Raw genomic sequence first — 19047 nt, 5'->3', positions numbered from 1 at the left:
ATTGGTTTGTTGTTCCACTTATTTATGCACTCATTGGTTGATTCTTATATGTGCACTGACCTGGGATCGAACACACAACCTTGGCATATCAGGACGACACTCTAACCAACTGAGCTACAGAGCCAGGGCCAGCCAGTTGAGTTTTTAAAATGCCAGATTCCCCTGTCACATGGAGTTGGGACAGTCCCCTGCTGCTCCTGCTGCCACACAGGGTTGGGATGGCATTAACCCCCCTCCCCATTGCTCCCAGGGCCGCAGCACCTCCGTGGCCTCCAGAAGAAGGACTTAAGAGTGTTTAAAAGACTGATTTCCCCCCTTTCTGAGTTTCACTGTCTGGGCGGGGAGTGACATCTCTCTCCCTGTTTGAACCATCAATTTAGATCCAGTCTGAGTAGAATCCTTGCTCTGTAACAACGTGAAAGCTTGTACATAAAAGATCGTGTCCCATATACAGACCTTTTGCAAAACAATTCTAATCAGTCGTTGGCTATAAGTTAATAGTCAGCTAAAATACAGACTAATGGACTCCCTGATGAAACCAAGACTGAGCCACTCATGTCAAACAGAAACAAAGTCCAAAGCAATTATCAAGTTCAAACAATCAGGTACTCTCAAACCAAATTTCGTGGTCTTAGAATCTTATCTCACACCTACTGATTCCCTGAAAGACCTCTCTAAGCTTTAAATGGCACAAAATCCAAGAGGCAGAGACTGAGGACTCATGGTGCATACCTGTTCAACTTAGGAGTTGTGGAGCCCATTAACTCCCTTGATGACCTTTGCCTTCCTCCAATAGAGAAACTGTAGGGGGCTGATACCTAACTGCATATACAATTGTGCTTGTTGTACTGATTTTTTTTTGTTTTCAACTGCAGTGAGAAAAGTGTTGCGTAACAGTTGCCTTTTGTAGACCTAGTGCGGCCCGCCGAATGGCTGTGATCTTGCTCTGCGGCCCACATGCTGAGTTGAGTTTGAGACCCCTGTCTTAGAGGGAGAGCAGGGAGCATCTCTGAGATAAAAGACTGTAGCAGTTGCTGGGAAGTCCCTGGAGCCCCTGTCACAGGGTCAGCCTGCCCCAAGCAGCTGAGACACTGGACCAGCCATTGCTCCTCCCTGATAATGTGAGAATGAGGAGGGTTAGCCCTGTTGGTTCTCAGCCTGTGGCTGGTCACTCATTCTGGGACCACACAAAGGTCTGCCACTTGACAGCCTATAATGAAGAGACAGGGGCTGGTGGAAGGAAAGTAGGTTTATTCAAGAGCCAGCAGCTTGAGAAGAGTGGGGACTCTCAACACAAAGGTCATCTTAACAAGGGGACATGTGCAGGGGTGTTGAAAGCAGGGAGGAGGGAGAAAATGACACAAAAGAAAGAAATCAAAAGGAGGGGGTTGAGAGTTCTCTGTGGAGGGGATTACTTGCAAGTCAGTTAAGTGGTTGAAGGTCAGCAAACATCCTAGATCCAGAATGTCTGAAGGTCAGAATCTGCTCCTTTTGAAGGTAGTTTCTAGAATTCTAGAGCAAACATGTTGATTTGCAGTCACATTAGTTAGAAGGCCATCTGAAAGGCAAAGTGAACAGGAGACGAGCCAAAAACACGAGGCCAATGTGTTCCAAAAGAAAAATTTATTTTAAAAACACCTGGATCCTGGATACAAGCGTGCTGAGACCAACAAAAGGGTGTCAGCGCTGAAATGGGGGAGAGGGCATTCGATATAGGGGTTACTTGCTGGCACAGGGTTGCCTGCACTTGGACATGCTCAGATTAGCATGTCGCTGTTTGTGGCCTTAATCACTGACTTGATGATGAGCAGGAGGGGGTTTCAGCTGCAGAAACACAAGTTCTTTCTGATGTAGCTCAGGCTTGGTGTCCTTGGAAAACTTTTTTTATTTAATTAATTGTGTTTACATAGATTCTAGGGTCACCTCGAATGCCTCCCCCCTCCCCCTATTCTTCTCAACATCTCCCTTGCCTCCCTCCCTACAGCACTCTCCCCACTTCCCTTCAGGTTTATCCCATCCTATCATCCCCTTTCCCTCGGTCCTCTTTTCCTCTGGTCCCTTTGATCCCTCCTCTGTCTCAATTCCTTTCCTCAGTTCTCATTATTCCTTGGATTCTTCAAATGAATGGGGTCATATGATATATTTTTTTTTTCTGCCTGGCTTATTTCACTCAACATAATAGTTTCCAGGTCCCTCCATATTGTTGCAAAAGGTAATATTTCCTTCTTTTTCATAACCCCATAGTATTCCATTGTATATATGTACCAAAGCTTTTCAATCCACTCGTCCACTGACAGACACTTGGGTTGTTTCCAGATCTTTGCTATTGTGAAAAATGCGTCCATAAACATGGGGGAGGGGGCATTTCTTTTTTTCAGTGCATGATATGGTATCCTTGGGATATATTCGTATAAGTGAGATGGGTGGGTCAAAGGGCAGTTCCATTTTTAATTTTTTGAAAAATCTCCATACTGTTTTCCACAACGGCTGCACCAGTCTGAAATCCCACCAGCAGTGCAGGAGGGTTTCCCTTTCTCTACATCCTCGCCAGCACTTATCATGTGTTGTTTTGTTGATGAGCGCCATTCTGACTGGTGTAAGGTGGTATCTCACTGTGGTTTTAATTTGCATTTCTCTAATAATTAGTGATGTTGAACATTTTTTCATTTGTCTATTGGCCATCTGTATGTCCTCTTTGGAGAAGTGTCTATTCATTTCTTTTGCCCATTTTTTTATTGGATTTTTTGTCTTCCTGGTGTTGAGTTTTACAAGTTTTTTATCAATTTTAGTTATTAACCCCTTATCAGAATATTGTCGAATATGTTCTCTCATTGTGTAGTTTGTCTTTTTATTCTGTTCTTATTATCTCTAGCTGCACAAAAGCTTTTTAGTTTGATATAGTCCCATTTGTTTATCCTGTCTTTTATTTCACTTGCCTGTGGAGATAAATCAGCAAACATATTGTTGTGAGAGATGTAAGAGAGCTTACTGCCTATGTTTTCTTCTAGGATACTTATGGTTTCACGATTTACATTTAAGCCCTTTATCCATTTTGAGTTTATTTTTTGCATGGTGTAAGTTGGTGGTCTAGTTTCATTTTTATGCAGGTAGCTGTCCAGTTTTCCCAACACCATTTGTTAAAGAGACTGTCTTTACTCCACTGTATGCTTTTACCTCCTTTGTCAAATATCAGTTGTCCATAAAGCTGTGGGTTTATTTCTGGGTTCTCTGTTCTGTTCCATTCATCTATATGTCTGTTCTTATGCCAGTACCAAGCTGTTTTGAGTACAATGGCCTTGTAGTATAACTTGATATCAGGAAATGTGATACCTCCCACTTTATTCTTCTTTTTCAAGATTGCTGAGGCTATTCGTGTTCTTTTTTGGTTCCATATAAATTTTTGGAATATGTGTTCTATATCTTTGAAGTATGTCATTGGTATTTTAATTAGTATTGCATTGAATTTATAGATTGCTTTGGGTAATATAGACATTTTAATTATGTTTATTCTTCCTAACCATGCGCATGGTATATGCCTCCACTTGTTTGTGTCTTTCTTGACTTTTTTTTTTATCAATGTTTTATAATTTTCTGATTACAACTCTTTAACCTCCTTGGTTAAATTTACTCCTAGGTTCTTTCTTTATTTATTTTTTGTTGCAATAGTGAAGGGGATTGTTTCCTTAATTTCTTTTTCTGACAGTTCATTTTCATGTATAAAAATGCCTCTGAGGCCCTGGCCAGTTGGCTCAGTGGTAGAGCGTCGGCCTGGCTTGCGGGGGACCCGGGTTCGATTCCCAGCCAGGGCACTTTGGAGAAGCGCCCATTTGCTTCTCCACCCCCCCTTCCTCTCTGTCTCTCTATTCCCCTTCCGCAGCCAAGGCTCCATTGGAGCAAAGATGGCCCGGGCTCTGGGATGGCTCCTTGGCCTCTGCCCCAGGCGCTAAAGTGGCTCTGGTTGCGGCAGAGCGACGCCCCGGAGGGGCAGAGCATCGCCTCCTTGTGGGCAGAGCGTCGCCCCTGGTGTGCGTGCCAGGTGGTTCCCGGTCGGGCGCATGCGGGAGTCTGTCTGACTGTCTCTCCCCGTTTCCAGCTTCAGAAAAATACAAAAAAATGCCTCTGATTTCTGTGTATTAATTTTATATCCTGCCACTTTGCTCAATTCGTTTATTAGGTCCAGTAGTTTTTTGACTGAGACTTTAGGGTATTCTATATATAGTATCATATCATCTGCAAATAATGATAGTTTTACTTCTTTTTTAATTTGGATGCCTTTTATTTCTTCTTCTTGTCTAATTGCTGTAGCTAGGACTTTCAGTACTATGTTGAATAAGAGTGGTGAAAGGGGGCTGACCTGTTGTGGCGCAGTGGATAAAGCGTCAACCTGGAAGCACTGAGGTTGCCGGTTCAAAACCCTGGCTTGCCTGGTCTAGGCACATATGGGAGTTGATGCTTCCTGCTCCTCCCCCTTCTCTCTCTCTCTCTCTCTCTCTCTCTCTCTGTCTCTCCCCCTCCTCCCTAAAATGAAAAAAAAAGAAAGAGAAAGAGTGGTGAAAGGGGGCACCTCTGCCTTGTTCCTAATTTAGGGGAATTGCTTCCAATTTTTGTTCATTAATTATAATGTTTGTTGTGGGTTTGTCATAGATGGCCTTTATCATGTTGAGGTATGTTCTCTGTATTCCCTCTTTGCTAAGAGTTTTGATCATAAATGGGTGTTGGATTTTATCAAATGCTTTTTCTGCATCTGTTGAAATTATCATGTGGTTTTTCTCCTTCCTTTTGTTTATGTGGTGAATCACATTAATTGATTTACGAATGTTGTACCATCCTTGCCTCCCCAGAATAAATCCCACTTGATCATGATGTTTTATTTTTTTCATGTATTGCTGGATCCCATTTGCTAATACTTTATTGAGGATTTTAGCATCTAAATTCATCAGGGATATTGGCCTATAGTTTTCTTTCTTTGTGTTTTCTCTGCCTGATTTTGGAATCAGAATTATGCTCTCCTCGTAAAAGGAACTTGGAAATGTTTCTTCCTCCTGAATTTTTTGAAATAGCTTGGAAGAACAGGAGTTAGTTCTTCTTTGAATATTTGGTAGAATTCACCAGTGAAGTCATCGGGCCCAGAAGTTTTGTTTGTTGGTAGTGTTTGGATAACTTTTTTGATCTCTTTTGTTCTAATCGGTCTGTTTAGGTTTTCTGATTCTTCCAGATTCATTTTTGGAAGATGATAGGTTTCAAAACATTTGTCCATTTCACCTAGGTTGTTTAATTTTTTGGCATACAGTTCTTCATAGTATTTTCTTACAATATTTTGTATTTCTGTTGTGTATTTCTCCACTCTCATTTTTAAATTTTATTTATTTGAGTCCTCTCTCTTCTTTTCTTGGTGAGTCTTGTTAAAGGTTTATCGATCTTGTTTACCCTTTCAAAGAACCAGCTCTTGGTTTCATTGATCATCCATCTTTTTTCTTTAGCTTCTATGTCATTTATTTCCACTCTGATCTTTATTATTTCCTTCTTTCTATTACCTCTGGGCCTTACTTGCTGTTCTTTTTCTAGTTCTTTTTAGATGATGGGTTAGGTTGTTTATTTGAGCTTTTTCAAGCTTCTTAAGGAATGCCTGTAGTGCTATGAACTTCCCTCTCAGGACTGCTTTTGCAGTGACCCATAAATTTTGAGTTGTTGTTTGCTCATTATCATTTGTTTCTAGGAATTTTTTTATTTTTTCTTTGATCTCATTGTTAACCCATTCGTTATTTAATAACGTTATTTAGTTTCCATGTGTTTGACTATTTTTCAGTTTTTCTGTTGTGTTTGATTTCTAGTTTCATGACATTGTGATCACAGAAAATGCTTGATATGATTTCAATCTTCCTAAATTTGTTGAGACTGCTTTTGTGTACTAACATGTGGTCTATCATAGAGAATGTACCATGAGCACTTGAAAAGAATGTATATTCTGCTACCTTAGAATGAAAGATTCTAAAGTCATCTGTTATATCAAGTTGTCTAGTGTGTTCCTTAAGTCTGCTGTTAATTTGTTCATTTTCTTTCTTGAGGATCTATCGAGTGATGTTAGTGGGTATTGAAATCTCCTATTATTATAGTACTGCTATTGGTCTCACTCTTTATATCCATCAAAGTCTGCTTTAAATATTTAGGTGCTCCTATATTAGGTGCATAAATATTTCTGATGGTTATATCTTCCTGTTGGATTGCTCCCTTTATCATTATGTAGTGACCTTCTTTACCTCTTACTATAGTCTTTCTTTTAAAGTCCATTTTGTCTGATATAAGTATTGCTACCCCACCTTTTTTTTCATTTCTATTTTCATGAACTATTTTTTCCATCCTTTTAACTTCAGTCTATGTGCATCTTTTGTTTTAAGGTATGTCTCTTGTAGACAGCATATGTACGGGTCCTATTTTCTTATTCAAGCAGCTACCCTATGTCTTTTGATTGGATCATTTAATCCATTTACATTTAAGGTTATTATTGATATGTAGTTGTTGATTGCCACTTTATTCTTTAAAGCTGTATTTCTCTTTTGGTATATTCTTTTCCCACTTTGATCTGTTTACAGCAGGCCCCTTAACATTTCCTGCAGCATTGGTTTGGTTATAATGAATTCCTTGAGTTTTTTTGTTTTTGTTTTTGGTCTGGGAAGCTTTTTATTTCTCCTTCAATTTTAAATGATACCCTTCTGGATACAGTAGTCTTGGTTGTAGGCTCTTGTTCTGCATTACTTTGAATATTTCTTGCCATTCCCTTATGGTCTCAAGTGCTTCTGTTGAGAATTCAGATGTTATCCTAATGGGGCCTCCTTTGTAAGGCCTTCTTTTCTCTAGCAGCTTTTAAGAGAGCCAAGAGGTCAGAAATCTCCCAGGAACAGCTGGGTCCTGGGGCCTCTGGGCCTGTGGCTAGGCTTTTACAACTATGGTGATTGAAATTCCCTAAATGGTCAGGTCCCTCCCCAATGAAAGCTTCCCCTGACATTCCTGCAAAGGTAAACTTTTTGCTACATTCCGAAGTGAAGGCCAGGAAGCCATTCAGCAAGAGTATAGTAAGCAAATGACCTACAACCTCAGAGTGGGGGATGAGAATTTTCTGGTTTGAGCCCTGGAAAAAAATTGGGTAAATGGAACTTTGAGTTTTACAGGGTATAATTTAACCCTAACACCATCATGTACAGAAATAATGATATAAGAATAGTGGGGTGGGTTACAAGTCCCCACTGTTGACTTTTTAGTTCAGTTCTATGGAAGTTTCTGTGGATTTTAAATAAAACTTGTTGTAAGATATAACTTTTGATGTTATTAGGAGACGTTTCAAGACAGCAAAAGCCTGGTACCTTTAGTCCTGTATTCAAAATTTTGTTATTATTAAGTGAGAGGAAGGGAGACATTGAGACAGACTCTCCCATGTGCTCTGACCAGGATTCACCTGAAAACCCCCTTCTGGGGCCTGATGCTCAAATCAACAAGTTATCTTTACCACCTGAGTCTGACACACTTGGACCATCCAAGCCATTTTCAGCAACCGGACCAATGCACAAACCCATCACTGGCTATGGCAGGGGAAGAGGCAGAGAAGGGGGCAAGGGTAGGAAAGAAGCAGATGGTAGCTTCTCCTGTGTGTCCTAGCCAGGAATTGAGCCTGCAAGGTCCATATGCTGGGCTGATGATCTATCCATTGAGCAAGCCAGCCAGGGCCTGAAATTTTAAATTTCACTTCTGCCATTCCCTACAGAAGGTAGCTGGGAACCCTCTGCCCCAGGCTTAAAGAAAGGAAAACAGGGGTCTATCGGGGCATTTCCCCTGTTCCCTACTATCCAGTTACCGCAGATGGTCAGACTCCTCAAGATGCATCTTGAACATCACAGTAGCTGAAGTGCATCTGATGTGTGTTGGGCTGTTGGTGAGGTTAGATGGCACCTGCCAATCAGAGGAAGGGCCAGCCCACCACCCAGCTGTCCTCTGGTCCCAGTCCACATTGCTCCTATGGGCCCTGTCTGTAGGAGCTGGCCTCCAGAAAGACACCCACGTGACATAGACTTTTTCCTGTTCCACAGGCAGGTTGTTCCCTATGATGTTTGTCACTTGGCTGCCACCTTTGAGGTTTTGTTGGGATCCAACCACAAGGAGTATATACCGGGGTCCCAAATGGGAACTGGTATGGAAGTGAAATAAATGATAAACAGGGACTTCAATATATATATATATAGATGGGTTTGGGAGGATGCCACGGCAAACAGTCTCTACTGTTCCTTAGCTGTAATCCCACGCTCCCAGAAGCACATCCACTTTTATTCATAGAAAAAAATGTAGTCCATCAGCAATTCAATTAAGTTTCCAAGGCTACTCAAAGACAATCCTCATCATACCATCCAAATCTACTTTACACTAATAAGAAACTACCTTCCAGCCTCCTCCGGAGAATATGGGTAAGACAAATGAGAATCAGGTGTAGCTCTTTGTTAACTAGGCAAATGAGGTGCATTTGGGCCTAGCACCTCTGTCCAGATTGCAAAAATACCCATTTTATTTATTTGGCCCCAACATGGGTTCCTTTTCTTCTCTGCCCCCTTCTATATGACAGTCAATACCCCACTGAGGAACTTCATCACACCCCCAGACAATGACCCCAGGCATGCTTTCTCTCCACTAGCAAATGAGAAGGGAAGGAATGGCAGGTCAGGCTGAGACAAGGTGAAAGATCACATTTGTTTTCTCCCATTAGAAGGCAGATACAATGAGAGGGGACCCTAATGACAACATCCTTAACCTAAGTCGTTCTTAGGGAAGTGCTTCTTCTGGGCCATCATGTCCAGTACCAGGTGTAGGGGCCGCCTCTGACCATGCCTAGCTCTGGGATACCCCTCACCCTCTGCTCTCATTCCCACCACAAAGTTCTCATGAGGCTCATTTGTTTGGATTCAAGAGCCTCTTTCAGAGGAGAATAAAAGGGCTGTTCGTCTGCCCCCTCCCTCTTACTACCTGCTTTCTCCTCCCCAGCCCCGCAGCTGCCTCCCCACATGCCTCAGAGTCATTGCTGTGTCCTGACTCAATATGCAGAGCTGGTACCTTAAAAGTTACTATGCCTGTCCCCTTTATGGGTGAGGACATAGCCCAGGGGCTGTGAAGTCACCTTGTCAACATCCTACACTGGTTTGCTATCATCCTTTAAGGACTGACCCCAGTGACCAGGACGCTGTGGGGGTCACATTACACAATGAGGAGCAACCTGCCCTATGGAAGCTTTGCTTCTATCAGGGTGCAGAGAAGAATGTCAGGAAATGTGATGTCAATGCCAGGAGAGGTGCCCCCTGGGACAGCGTGCTGCAGGGCGTGGAGCAAGGAGCGCCAAGCGCTCCAGAATGCGAAGAAGGACCTGGAAGGGAGCTGCAGACTCTGGGACCCACCTGACAGTGACCTGGAGATGGGCCTGGGCAGTGACCCAGGGAGGGTGAGGGCTGGCAGGAGGGGACACAGGGCTGAGGGAGGCTCGCTGGAAGCAGCTGTTTTCACTGCAGTCCGCCACGTACTCAGATGGGTGCCCCCCTCAGGAGGTGTTTGTGAGTGTCCTCAGATGCCCTCTGCATGAGTCTCAGGCCCTCCCAGCAGGACTTGTTGCTGGCACCGTCTTTGGTTCCATGGTCCAGAGCTGGCTGCCGGCCCTGCACGTCCCCGAGCAGGTTTTGCCTGCAGTGTCGGTACGCCTCGTTGCTGCAGTGCTGGCCCTCGTGCTCCCACAGGACCACCCCGACCTGCCGCACAAGCTCCTGCAGCTGGGCCTCCTGATCTGCGCCCTCCGCCCTGTTGTTGAAGCCACAGTGGCGGCGCCCACAGACGGCGTCCAGCCAGGCCAGCTCCCGGTTGTCGGTCTCCCGCAGGTACTCGTCCAGAGAGCCACCGTCCAGGTCCTCCTTCCGCGTGAACACCAGGACGGTGTAGGCCAGGACGCCCACTCCAAGACCTCCTGCAGGCGCCGGACCACCTGCTGGTCCTCCCCGGTGAACTGGCCCAGCTCTGTCACCAGGAGCACCGCGTGTGGCCCTGAGGAGGAGGAGGCGATGGCTGCACAGCAACCCTGAGCGGCCACTGCTGGTGGGAGCTGTGGGGACAAGACATCAGGCGTGTCAATCTCCTCCAGTGTCTTCCCAGCCCAGTCTCTGGTCCCGCTGTGGATGGCCGTGGTCACTGGTTTAGCGCTGAGCTTGGACGTGAACACCTCATCACCCAGGATGCTGTTCCCTGTACAGCTTTTCCCGCTGCCGATTTTTTCCACCAGGATGAGCCTCAGCCTCTGGGGGTCTGCTCCTCCGACCTCGGACCTGGAGTGTCAGGAGAAGCAGAGGGAGTGGTTTAGAGCCCAGGCACCCCGTTCAGCTTCATCAGCGGCTTCACCCTGGATATGCTCCCTGACCTCAGGGGCAGGTTATTCTGGCAGGGGGGACAAAGTTCAACATCTGCACCTGAGTCTTGCCCAGGGCTCACATTCTTCTCTTTAAACAAAAATTTTTTGTATTGTAGTAAAATATACATAACATAAAAATTATTGTTTTAACTGTTTTCAGGTGTACAATTCCGTAGCATAAGTGCCTTTACATTGCTGTGTGATCATCATTCTTATGCATCTCAAGAATTTTTGGTCACCCCAAACCGAAACTCTGTCCCCACAACGCAACTCCTCATTCTTCCCTCCACCAAACGCCTCTAACCAGCATTCTGCCTTCTTTCTCTATGAATTCTACTATTGTAAGGACCTCAGTTAAGTGGATATCTGCACTAGAGACTTTTTGTCTCTAGTTATTTCACTTAGAGAAGTGTTTTCAACATTCAGTTGTACTGTAGCGTGTGTCAGAATTTCCCTCTTTTTTGTGGCTGAGTAATAATCCATTTATGGATTATTTATATATATTTATTATTTATATTCCATTTTGTTTATTTATATATGGACACTTGAGTTGTTTCCACTTTTGCTATTGTGAATAAGGCTGCAGTGAACCTGAGTGTACAAATGCCTGTTTGAGTCCCTGTTTTGAATTCTTTGGGATGTGGCCTTGTGTACGTCTTGTCCTCAGGTGACTGACCATATCACCTCCATCAGCTTTTTCAACAGAGAATGTGGGGATGGTGGGACTTTGCAACCAGATCCTCAGCTCCACAGCACAGGGGCACACTGGGGCCACATTCTTAGGCTACACCCTTAATGTGTGGGCTTAATACTCCCACCCAGCAGAATACAGGAACCGTTGGCCAACAGAAGACGTTTTGCTGCCAACCTAATATTGAAAAACCTAACTGTGAGATTTTAGAAACAAGGGGCTGAAGGAGGGGAAGAGAGTTCCTTCTCTTGGCCTTTTGGATTTCAGACCCAGAGCACACAGAGACGTATCAAAGGGCACCTCTGGTTTCCAAGTCTGTGCCTCACTGGAGTCACTGATGTATCTGAGTGACAACCCTGACCCTCCCAGAAGCAGGACTGGCATCCTCAGCTGGCTGACCCACCAGCCATGTCTGACTGAGGATACTGGCTCCCTCCAGTGTCCCCCAGTAGGCTCTGAGAGGACTGTGAAAGTGCCGTGTTCACTTATCAGAAGCCGATCAACAACTGCTGGCTGACAAGGTCACAGCAGGAGAAGATCAATGGCTGCTGGTTGACAAAGTCACCGCAGAGAAAAGGCACAACGATACTTTGACCTTTTGAATTAATCTGGCCTTATATCCCCCCTTTTCTGGGTGTGTGCTATCATTTATGGCACAGGGATAATAGTACCGTACTTTCCCTGTAGATTCGTAGTAATGTCTTTGGAAATGAGACAGAGGGTGTGAGTTCCACAGAAAAGCCTGTAAGCCCCTTGAACTGGGCTCATAGACATAAGAGGCTGGCTATGATATCCCTCGTAAAGGGTTAAGTTTGTAGGAGAATTTCTTCTTATTAATCATGTTAGAAAAAATAGATTGTGACTTATGAATAGGTAGGAAACAGTAACTATACACAGAGCACCTTTCAGCCTTCACTTAATTCATTACTTTACCTCCCTAGCCTTTTCATGTGGTAGAGTAGAGAAACTTTCCTTTCTTCTTGCATACCTGACCTGCAGGTGGTAGAACACTCTGAGAAAAATAGCTAGAACTTAACTAGTGTATGAATATAGTAGATAAATAAAAATTGACTAGACAATAGGACTTTGGTAAGGTAGAGTTATTAATCAGTACTGACCTTTTAGAAGTTTGTGCCAATATTGTTATTGCTGTTCAAGTTATTGTATAACTGTACTTTGAATGACTTACCACCTGATTTATAGCTTATAGAAATGAATTAACTGTTACCTAGAAATATGTAACCATAGTGAAACAAAAACTATTATTAATCAATGTATTCTGAATACCATGTGATTGTAACTTAGTGTGTGTGTATAAAAATAAAGCTAGACCAGCCATTGGCAAGGATGCCTGGCAGTACATGTTAAACAGAAAAAAGAATTTGGCTCTCTCACTCGATTCATGCTGACACTGTCTCTTCCTCTGGGACCCCTGGCTTCCCCCCAGGGCTGGACCCTGGCATTCACTTCTGCTTCCCTGCTGATTAGATGCTGGCTGAAGACAGGAACCCTCATCCGGGCAAGCCTGAAGCCAATTCACACCAAATCTACTGCTGCAGCTCAGGAGAGGGTTTTAGAAGCAATACAATATTTAACCTCCATTGCCACAATAAGGGCAAACCAGGTGTCAGCACCTGTGTTGTTAATTTTCCCATGAGGTTTATTAATATGGCTCTCTCCCAATGACTCAGGCCACTGACGTGCATATAGTGAGAAAGTCATTTGTGTTCAAATACATAATGAAGCACAAGTCATTTCTTCTGGCCAGGAAATGGATGGGTTGCCAGCACTCCTAAACTCTCTCTCCCCGGGTTAGACAGAGGATGGAGTTCAGCCCATGACTGTTAAGTGCCTGACCCTGACACAATAGCTTTAGGGGGAGAACCCCTGAGAAGGCCCAGCCCAGGTCTGAGGCTGCTGCTCGATCACATGGTGCTAGCAGCCCCTGTGACCTTGAACGCTGCCACATCTGAATGCATCAGGAGCCCCCACAGGGCCTGTTGGCTTGCAAGCCTTGGTCAGGGCAATTCATCTTGTCACACCCCCTTCCTGAGGGCATGACTGATGCCTTCTGTTGCCTCCTTTCTCCCACTGTGCCTGCCAGGGGGTCTTTCCCTCTTACTGGGTCAGGGTAGGCCAGGCCACACCCAAAGGCTCTCTGATGGGAGTGCCCTCACTGCACTGTGCCCACTGCCTCTCCAAGCACCCCCCCACACCTCACACAGCCCTGCCCACACCTCTCTCAGGTCCCCGTACCCTGGGGAGTCATTTCACCTCCAGACAGGTCTTGCTCAGGGCGCTGGGGCAGCACAGCTACGGGACAGTCCGGGGAAGTCAGCTCATACTCTTCTCCACCTGGAGAAATAACAGGTCTGCCTGATGCTTCAATGGAGTTTTAAGAGGCTCCTGAATTTGCCATTCTCTTGCTAGAAGGAAGTGTTTTTCACTCCTTGGGCTGGGGGTAGACTGAGTGAGGAGAGGGGAGGAAGGTCTGAGACATTCTCTACCTCCTTTAGGGAATGATTTCTCTCTCTCTCTCTCTCTCATTTCTGTGTCTGTCTGTCCCTTCCTTCCCTCTGTGTTTCTTTCTGTATCTTCTTCTCCTCTGTGGTGTCTATCCTGAATTTATGCAATTTCATGGGGAAGGTGCAGTTGGCTTGCCGCCTGAAGAACAGATGGCATCCATGTGGACCGTGGGTCCGGGGGCTGCCCTGTGAGGAGAAGGAAGGGGCAGAGACGCAGAAGCAGGTCCACTGTCATGTTCCGGGGCAGTGGGGAGATGTCCCGGGGCGCAGGGAGATATGTAGCCAATGGTGTGGAGGGCACGAGCGGTAGGCTGTGGTGTGGGGCTGGCTGCAGGGTGCGGGGCGTCCTGGCCCCGGGGCTGGTCCCTGGGGAAGGCCTGGCAGTGAGGATGGCGGAGGCCCTGGGTAGTTGGGAGGGCGCTGTGGTGAGGGGGCCAGTAGCCTCGGCACAGGAACTTCACAGTTTGGAAACACTTCTGCCTGGAGCCAGGAGACTTCATTCCCATCTCCATGACCATCAATTAGCATGGTCACCCTGCCTGAGTCTCAGTGTCCCCATAAGTGCGAGTGCTGGTCCTGAGCTAGATGTCCCTGTGTTCCTTATAAGATTCCAACACATTTTATGACATTTTCTAGAGCAACTGCTAGTGTTGGCAAAGAGTGCCATGTCTCCCCACCAGGAGCTCCCATTCTCCTCCTGGTGACAGAGAAATGTACCCTGCTGTGACCCGTACTGCCTCGTAGTTCCCTGTCCCATCCTGTGTGTCTGCTCGAGCTCCTCTGTGGGGTTGGGACAGAAAGTACACAGCGCCAGACTGTTTGCCAGGACACGCAGGACACTCGGAAATACACAGCCAGGGACCGTCTCCAGGTGAAGGCTCTGGCATGGGGACACCTGACTTGCTGGGTCTCCCTAGGTTCTGCCCTGACCCGTGACCCCACCTTGCTACACTCGTAGTGCTGTGTCCAACACAGAACACGGAGCACATACGTCACCCTGTTATGTCTCTCTGGATGTGAAATTCACTGAAACTTTGTTCCCAACATTCAGCAGTGACTTTGAGGCAGGGCACAAAGGGTACAAAGTTCTCTCCACTTTTTAGCCACAGCTCTTCCTAATACCACAAACACACACATATATGCAACAAACACACGGACAGACAGACATAACACACACAAACACAAAACACACGCCGCTCACACAATGCACTCAAACACATAAGATAAACTCATAATACATACAATTCACACACATATACTCACAAAGACAACATACACAAATACACACAACACACACTCACAAACAACACATACAAAACAACACACATACACTCACAAACCTGATATACACATATCATACATAGATAACAGACACATCAAAACACAAATACACATATATATACCCACAAACAAACAAACACACCAACTTAACACATATAAAAATGCACTACACACACATAGTCCCAAACGCAACACATACAGAAACATACACACAGACACAGGCACACTCACCCACACCCTGGGATTTACCAAGGGGGCTGGTGGTTGAACAGGAGGAATGGCCATGTCCCCTGACTCCCAGGACTGTGTGCTTGTTGGGCGGATAAAATGTATTATGCTCACTTTGTTAAAGATGGCGCTGCCCAGGTGGAGGCCGTTGCCCAGGTGATATTAATGTGTGTTGGGGACAGGCTGTGGGCAGGCAGAGTCCTTGTGGCCTGGGGCTTGGTTTTGGGATTAAGCCTTTCCCACCCATTTTGATGTGGGGTGGTGCAATCCCATCATGTCTCTGGTGGATGACTTTGTATTAGAGACTTCCCTATTTTGTATATTGGATTAAAGTTTTGGATTTCTACACTATAAAATAGGGGCAGAACGGGGAGCTTGCCCTCTTGGTTCCTGAGATTATCATTAGAGGAGAGAGCAGAGAGGAGAGCAGAAAAAGGCCATGTGGCCAGGAGAAGCAGCCAAGATGGCGGAGTGTTGAGTGAGAGGCCAGTTTGTGCAGAGTAAGTGCTGGAGAAGGAAGGAGAAGAGGAACAGAGGTGAATAAGTCTGGTGAGCTAGAAACCTTTGATTCTAGGAAACTCGGATAAGTCAGTAGCTTTGTGAGCACTGAATGTAAGTGGGTTTTGGAGCCCAGTGTGTGTTTTTACTTGCCCGCCGGGTGCAAACTAGGATTAAAGAAGATGGCTCATCAGTTTGTGGCTCCGTTGTTTCTTTACCGACTGTCCAAATCCAATGCGAACCTGCATGGCCCTGGCTTCTGGCTTTACAGTGCTCTTTCGAGTTCTCGGTTTCTCCTTTTGGGGCCGACACATCGTAGGTTTCTGGGAGCCTTGACAGGAGGAAGTAGGACAAGGTATTGCAGGCTTTTTAATACAAAGAATCCACTGCTAATTTTCTTTGGCAAACCCTGGTGGAAAGCTGTTCTCCTGCAGAGCTAGAGACAGAGCCTGCTGTGCTGAGAGACAGGAAATGGGTGGGAACACCTGGGCCAGGCTGTTTGCAAAAACCCTGCTGTTTGCATGTTGCCTGCAGCCTCAGTAACAGAAGCAGGAAAAACAAGAGCAGGAGACTGTTATTATTTTGACATTGAACTAGCATAACTAGAACTCAGAGGCTGAAGGAAAGGATTTTACGTGAGGGCAATGGTTGTTAACTACTTTCCCACTTTGGAGAAGAGCCTGCGTCCTGTAGCTGTCCTTCGCCTTCACTGTCCTGACAAACTCGGTCTCTTTTCTTCCCCCAACTCCTCCTTTTTTTAAATATTTTCTCTCAGAGCAAGACTTTGGACTTGAACTGAAATCTCAGCTCTTCATGAGTCTCGAACCAAATGCTTTCATATGGGAACGACACCATCGGCTCTCCTGAGTCTCTGGTTTGCTGACTACTGATCTTTAGACTCCACAGTCATATAAGCCTATTCCTTATAATAAATCATGTGTGCCAATCCCTCATAATAAATAATTTTTATAATAATAAATCTCTTTATATATGTGTCTACACACACACAGACACACACACACACACACACATACACACATACACACACACACACATTCAGTGTCTGACCACTCCAAAATCTGTGTCCTATCTGAGTGGTTCTAATATTTGCTTTGTGTCTTCAGGTTGAATTTTTTCTTCTACCTGTTAGCATGCCTTGTGATGTCCACAGCTGGATATGACACGTCAGATACTAGGAGCTGAAGTAACTAGGCCTACAGTGTTTTGTCTCACCTGATGTTTGTGAGTTTCCCATAGGATCCATGTTTTTGAGATTTGAAAACTTTATGATTTCTTTAACTTTTTAAAAAATTTTACAGTTTTCATTCAATAGAATATTAGTTTCAGATGTATGTCATATTAGTTAGATGTTTATATACCTTAGGAAGTGGTTCCCTGATGAGTCTGGTACCCACCTGTCACCTTACACAGTTATGACAATATTAGTGACTATATTCCCGATGCTAAACTTTCCATTCCTATGACTGTTTTGTGACCATCAGTCTGTTCTTCTTAATCCCTTCACCTGTTCACGCAGTCCTCACTCCCCCAACCCTCTGTCAACTGGCAGTCTGGTCTCTGATGCTGAGTCTGTTTCTGTTTTGTTTGTTTGTTTTGTTCTTGAGATTCACATATAAGCAAAATGGTATCTGTCTTCCTCTGACTTATTTCACTTAGCATAATATCCTGTAGGTCCATCCATGTTGTCACAAACAGTAAGATTTAATTCTTTTTTAGGACTGCATAGAATTCCATTGTCTATTCAATATAGAAATTTTACCATCAATTTTACCTCAATAAAGCCAGAAAGTATAATAAAATAGCTGAAAAATATTTAAAAATGAAAACCAAAAAATAATACAGCCAAAGTAATTGGGTTAATTATATAAAAGATATATTTATATTATAAATTATATAAAAATTAGGTAACAGTCACACAATGGAATAGCATATAGCACTGAGAATACACAATCTACTGTTACATATTATATATAACGTGAACAAATGTCAAAATGTAATAAGCCAAAAAAAAGCCAGATACCAAAGAATATAAAGTCCATGATTACATTTATATAAAGAACAATAACAGCTAAAATTAATCTATTCTATTAGAAGTCCAGCCCGAGGTCACTGCTGGAGGGAACAACGTTCTGTTCCTTTACCTGAGTGCTGATTCCTCAGTTGTGTTCAGTTTGTGACAATTCAGAGAGCTGAAAACTTACACAAGCCCTTCCTTCTGTGTACATTACACTAAAACAAAAACTTAAAATGAAAAAAGGAGATGGAACACACAAGCACATAGATAAGAAAAAGTATGTAATATATGTGAGAAGGAAAACTATCATAAAAATGTCAGTAAATTCATAGTGCACTGAAGAATTTATTCAATGTAGATTATTTTTAAAGCCCCTGTAATTTTCTATTTTATACTAAAGAGGAAACTCGGTTTAAAAAAAATGCAGATATAAATACACCTATAAGTACAGCCAATTTCCAGAAGCACTAATATAATCTCATACAATACATTGAGCTTTGGGTTTGACATAGATTGCATTATATTTGTTTTGCATATCAAAATTAGGAAGTGGGTCCCTGTTAGTACTGTGATACGGAATGCTGTATTTTTAGGGACAGACTACTGATATTAAGCAGGAGTTGACTATGTTGTGTTGCACTTTAAGCACACGGACTGCCCAGGGAAGGACCAGAAGAATTCAAGACAAAGTTATACAGTGTGTGACAGAGTGGTGTTCACACACATCCTGGTCTCCCTAGTAGAGAGGTCAGGACCCTGCGATAATTCCTCATGGAAGGCTGGAGACAGAGAGCAACATGTGTCTCGGCTGGTCTGTGAATTTAAAGGCAATCTAGTTTCCTATTCTCTCTCCCCTGCTGCAATGACTGTCAGATAAACAAGGAACAAGAACATTTGAAGGATCTCCCCTTGACTCTTTGATTTGATCTTCCTGAGTGTAAATATTTCCAGCTATTACTGTAGACACCATATAGATCTTCATTTCTGAGAGGTGTGTTCCCTGGAATGACAGGCTGGACAGGAAAGGGAAACAGGGCTCCCAGGGAGGCCAAGAGTGAGCCATTTCACATGGCTGTGAGGGTTGGTGACTGTCACTCTCCGTCTGACTGAGACAACACAGCTTCTGTCAGGCTCCCCCTCTGTCTCACTCTGTGCTGTCCCCTATCAGAGGTGTCCCCTGACCCATGCCTTCCCTCATCTCCCATGTGACTGCTTTCAGAACACTGGCTGCTAGTGATGAGGTTGACTTCCTTTTTTGGGTGCCTTAGCATTTAGGCACACGTGTGCTGGCAAGGACACAGCCCCAGTGGGAAGGATCTGAATAGACTAGCTTCCCTGGGGCCAGCCTGGCTTCCCTGTTTAGTTG

General features: G+C 44.4%; 1 protein-coding gene and 3 pseudogenes across 1 annotated transcript in view; 1 reads left to right on the top strand and 3 right to left on the bottom strand.

Moving 5' to 3' along the window:
* The window catches only part of LOC136318264 (GTPase IMAP family member 7-like), a 46343-nt pseudogene extending 36911 nt beyond the window's left edge, over positions 1-9432 (top strand).
* The window catches only part of LOC136318262 (GTPase IMAP family member 6-like), a 120065-nt pseudogene extending 106659 nt beyond the window's left edge, over positions 1-13406 (bottom strand).
* LOC136318252 (GTPase IMAP family member 4-like) overlaps positions 1-19047 on the bottom strand; it is a 208110-nt gene that overhangs the window by 128119 nt on the left and 60944 nt on the right. The window lies entirely within an intron of this gene.
* LOC136318258 (GTPase IMAP family member 1-like) overlaps positions 1-19047 on the bottom strand; it is a 230604-nt pseudogene that overhangs the window by 181294 nt on the left and 30263 nt on the right.

This window comes from Saccopteryx bilineata, unplaced genomic scaffold, assembly GCF_036850765.1.
Source record: "Saccopteryx bilineata isolate mSacBil1 unplaced genomic scaffold, mSacBil1_pri_phased_curated manual_scaffold_23, whole genome shotgun sequence".
Taxonomy (NCBI): domain Eukaryota; kingdom Metazoa; phylum Chordata; class Mammalia; order Chiroptera; family Emballonuridae; genus Saccopteryx; species Saccopteryx bilineata.
The sequence above is the reverse complement of the archived record's forward strand: the minus strand, read 5'-3'. Positions and strand labels throughout refer to the sequence as shown.